At 37.1% G+C, this 5,000-nt stretch overlaps 1 pseudogene; it reads left to right on the forward strand.

Moving 5' to 3' along the window:
• Window positions 1–5,000, forward strand: part of LOC138033116 (uncharacterized) — a 95,246-nt pseudogene that overhangs the window by 60,501 nt on the left and 29,745 nt on the right.

The raw sequence follows: 5,000 nt of genomic DNA on the forward strand, positions 1-5,000 counted from the left end.
CAAGACAGGTGCCAGTACCCAGGTCCTAGCTTGTAATAAAACCCTTGCATGTAGGTTAGTTCAAGCTCCTGTGGTAGTGTAACTGTTAATACATGTAATAAGAGGCTCTTAACTTTAAGCTAAAAGAGTAGAGACACCTTTTCTATACAGGGCATTTTTCTTTTTTTTGATGAATGCTAAATACATACTCTTAAGTAACTCAGTGCAGACATGACGATGTTGGCCTTCTTGGATACTCTAGGTTAACCATGTAATGTACCCCAAACAGAGCAGAAAGACTCTGTTTGTATGAAGTTACTTCCAGAAGAACCTCATTGTCAACAATAATGAAAAGCTGTTGTTCATAATCGTCAGTCTCTGGGCAAAGCATATGAACATCCCCACTTGAAACTGTTTAATTCACATAATCGTTTAAGTAACATCGTAAAATTCTTTTGGGAGAGCAGAGAGATGAACACCAAAAGGTCAATAAAAATATGTATCAAGCAAAATAAAAACTGCAAAAGCCAAAAGTTCCTCATGAGGTTAAGACTAGTCATCATTAATGCACTTTATATTCCATTTTTACAGATAAGCCGAGGTCAGTACTTCTCTTAAAGCATCAAACTTGACAGATTGGATGTAACAATATTATATATACATTGTATATTATCCTGAGAATGTTCATTTCCAAACATAACCCCCCAAATAATGTCATCCTTTCCTCACTGCCAAAGGCTTTCTGTAGGGTGGCCAGCACCATACAAGGTTTGAAATGGTACTATTCTCTTCAACTCTCTGACTAGCAATGCAAAAAAGCCTAAGACTGTTGATTTTAACACTCCAAACAGGACCGGATACTTGTCCACAACCTTGAACCTAAACATTTCTTTTGTTGGCATAAAAAATAAATTACATTAAAAACTGTTGACAACTGTACATACCAACATGAAGAAATCAGTCTGACTTCAAAATAGACAGTATAATTTACTGACAAACATAAACGTCAACTGACAAAATTTAAATTGAAGGGACGTGTGGAATACGTTCTCAAGTGACTAGAAATACTGCACAGTCTGCAATGTTGCCGTCTCCTTTTGTTTAACAAAATACCCCCGGTAGTTATAATTTATCGGAAATATAGGCTGCTGTAAAGTTGCTCCCAAACACACTGTAAAAGCATAAAGTCTGTTTCTAGATAATGAAACTAAGTGAGCCAGGTAGTTCATTGATGGCAGCACTTAGCTCTGTTTTCTGTAGAGTAACAAGGGGTATCACTGATCCCCTTTAACCCCTGGGAGTGAGACTTGACAGATTTTACTCTGTCTAATTCCAGGGAGATTCTAGTCGTCAACTGTGGTCATCCTAGGGCGTTTGAGGTGTCAATGGGTTAAGCAGTCAAAAACTTTGTCCCTTCCATTAAATGGGATGCTAACCGATCACAGAATTTGTTACAAAGTCTATCAAACATTTGGCAGTATTAAGTTGTATGCAGGTACATATAGAGAGGCAACATGGATTAAAGTTAGAGAAAACTGAGAGATGATCAAGACCAACCTCGTTCCCAGGGTCTCTTTTCTCTGCCTCCTTTGTCCTCAATGACAAAGGAGGCAGAGAAGGGAGGTTGGATAAAGACCTGGCCTCAGTTGTTCAAAAAGTGAATAGCGCTACCCACCAGGCCCCAGTTGTTCAAATGATGGATACCACTATCAGCCGGATAAGTCACTATCCAGTGAATAAGTAATAGCGGAACCAACTGCACTTTCCAGTGTATAGTTATTTGTCCGGTAGATAGCGTTATCCACCTTTAGAACAACTGGGGCCAGATAAATCACTATCCAGCAGATAAACACTACCAAAACTAATTGAGTTATCAACAAAACAAAGTTCAAAGTTCAAGTTTATTATTATTATTATTATTGTTAATATTATTCTTATTATTATTATTACATTATCCAGTAGATAGTGATTTATCCAGTGGATAGCACTATCCACCCTTCAAACAAACCGGAACTCATACAGTCAACCAACCTTTGAAGTCTCAAACACTTGATCACTGTGGCTTCAATAAGCAAATAATAATCGCCACCCTAATTAATACTGTGGGCTGAGCAATTACGAAAAAAAACTCCTTATGTAGTAGTATGTTAAGGCACATGTACTTCAGAAAGAAGTACTTAATTACTCAAGAGAATGGTGTCATTTTTGTAACTGACTTTTAAGTGCTACAAGTAATAGGCTCTAGAGGATGGTCTAGCTTTATATTAGACCTTTTTTTTTATTTCATCATAAACGTTAAGCTAAGTATTTGCATAACAAAATCAACAACTGAAGTTTCCATTTCTTCTAAGTACATGTACCTAAAATGTAAGACAAGTTCCATTGGATGCGAGATGTACATCTCATTTCAATGATTTAATTCTCTATATCTGATCTGGCCTCTTCTTTCAATTGAGGTTGAGAACAGTGCAGTGTAATGAACCCAAATGAAACGCGAATAAAATTTGCAACCTACCGAAAGGATTGCTTTGCATGCCAGAGAGACGGACCTTCCACGATATTTTCAAAGCGTTCAACAGCACTGTCACAAGCCAAACGAGTTCTCTTTGCATCAGTAACTCTTTCTCTACCCCAAAACTCGTCTGCTAAAGGTTCTCGCACCTTTCCAGGACACTCACATGTACGTATTAGTAACTGTACGAGAAGATCTTATGGATTCATATAATATATACAGCGGCAATTTGAAGACTCGGTATGACTACATTTTAAAGACATAATTACTCAGTGAGAGACGATTCCATTCCATTAGATTTAATAGGTTTTCACTCTTTGCTTTGGCTCCAAACTAATCAACGAACCAATCCAAACAAGCCTTAACGATCATACGGTGCTCTGTGAAACCCCTCGCGTCTCGGCAGTCGTGGCCGAAATCGATTGCTCATGTTCAGACTTTCAACCAATCAAAAACTTTATCGAAACGGATTATCCCAGAGTCTCTCGTAACCCGACCCGCTGGTCAAGGGAAACGAAGACTCTGGGAACGAGATTGGCTAAGGTTGCCTTTCAAGGAGGCGTGCGCAAGACGGTAACCACTGACTTATTATTCACTGGCGAAAAACATGGCTGCCATCGGGTGTTTATCCGATCTCCGTCGATAAAAAAAAAGACCTTTTTCAGGCCAGTAAAACGGACGAATGTTTTGACTGCATAGAGCGTTTTTATGCCAGCGAGATTCCCTGTTTAGTTGTGGGCCACCGTACTTTTTAGCCAACAGTGCTACGAGGGAAATTCAGTCTTTAACAATTTCAAGGTCAACGCGAGTCCAGGTTGCTGTGACAGTGTTTGAGTGGAAATTTGTTTGTGGAGCTTACCGGCTAATGGAGAACCATCTTGATTACAATTCATGCGTTTATCTTTTAAAAAGTGGAGCAAAAAATATATCACTAAATTTCCAAATGGTTTCTCTTTCGACTAAATATTTGCACACTGTTTCCGCGGGGGCCCGCATCTAGCAGAAAATGTTAAGATTTTTGCATTTTTCTTAAAAATTAAGTTGTTAAAATGGCCATTCAAGTGGTCCATGGAGGCAAATTTATTAAGACGGAGGAAAAAAAAGAAATGCATGACGTCCCTGAAAAGTTAGAAATGTATTTCAGTCTTTCAAAGATAAATTTTAAAGTGAATTTAGCACCAATGTCATACATAACATGCCATATAAGCACCTCATATTGGGTACACTAGAAGGAAATCTTTTAGTTGCAATTATATTTTGCTATAGTCATTTTAAGGAAATGCCAATCGTTTGCTTCCCTCCAAATTATAGAAATAAACATAGATTAGGCTAACTCTGAATAGCCAAAACAACAATACCGGTATTCCAAGTTGAGAATTTGATTCAGAAATCCAGCTCACTAGCAGGGGGGATTTTACTGTGACAAAATATTACTACAGCTAATAATACACTTTCAACACATTGTAGTGGGTTAATGTGACAACAAAAATAATTAATCAAGAATTGGTTTTATCTTCCAGCAATAAAACAGCAGGAGGATATAAAATTAGGTACCTTCAAAGTTTAGAAAACTTGTTGAAGGTGATTGACAGTGCTATTATCCAAAACAAATTTCATGCTGGCCTACTAAATACTTCCAGTGCAATAGATTATTTAACCTCTCTTTGTGGAATCTGGTTGCAAGACAGTGGTTTCAATAATTTAAATCCCCTTCCATTAGATTTAACTTTTAAAAAACTCCATAACTTCTTATTCATATAATAATTGTTCAAAGTCATTGAGCAAAAGCATACAAAGCTACATTTGAAAGGGGCGTAATCCCATGTTGGAGTTTTCTGGAGAAGACTTTCACAGAAATAACTGCTGTTACCTTTCCATATGGAAAAAATATTTCAACATTAGGTGCAATGAATTTTTAGCAATTTCTTTAAAGAATACTAATCATTCCTACCATTTCCAAGGATGAATAAATTAAAGTTGAATGCAGTAAATGTAAGAAGTAAAAAAAAATTGGCATGTTTTTTCAAACTGTAATCTATTTCCATTCTTGATTTAGTCCCTGGATAGTATTAAACAATGGTGGTAAAGTAAACAAACTGCCCCAAGGGGGGCTCCCTTATGAAAATGACAGGGGTTCTTTTTGTTCCTTTTTGGAGAAAAAAATCTGGATTTGTACTGCTTATGATGCTGAGACCAAACAGCTGGTGGAGTTGCTGCAGTACATTTAAGGCTATCAATTGAAAAATGACTGGAACTGTAAGACAATTTGGTACACGAACAAATAACTTTTACTTATGAATAATTCATAAGTAAAAGTTATTTGCCAGTCATTTGTCACTTTAGAACTGGTTCCTCTAGTTAGCTGGTTAGCCTACGTCCACAAAACAAGGTTCTGTTACCTTTAAGGGTTGTTTTTAAAAAAAATCCAATAAGTGGCCTGCAATTTTTATAGGGAAAACCCCTCCTGAGCAAACTGCATCCTCATGTTTGGATTCCCATTGATTTAATG

Source organism: Montipora capricornis, chromosome 14, assembly GCF_036669925.1.
Source record: "Montipora capricornis isolate CH-2021 chromosome 14, ASM3666992v2, whole genome shotgun sequence".
In the NCBI taxonomy this organism is placed as follows: domain Eukaryota; kingdom Metazoa; phylum Cnidaria; class Anthozoa; order Scleractinia; family Acroporidae; genus Montipora; species Montipora capricornis.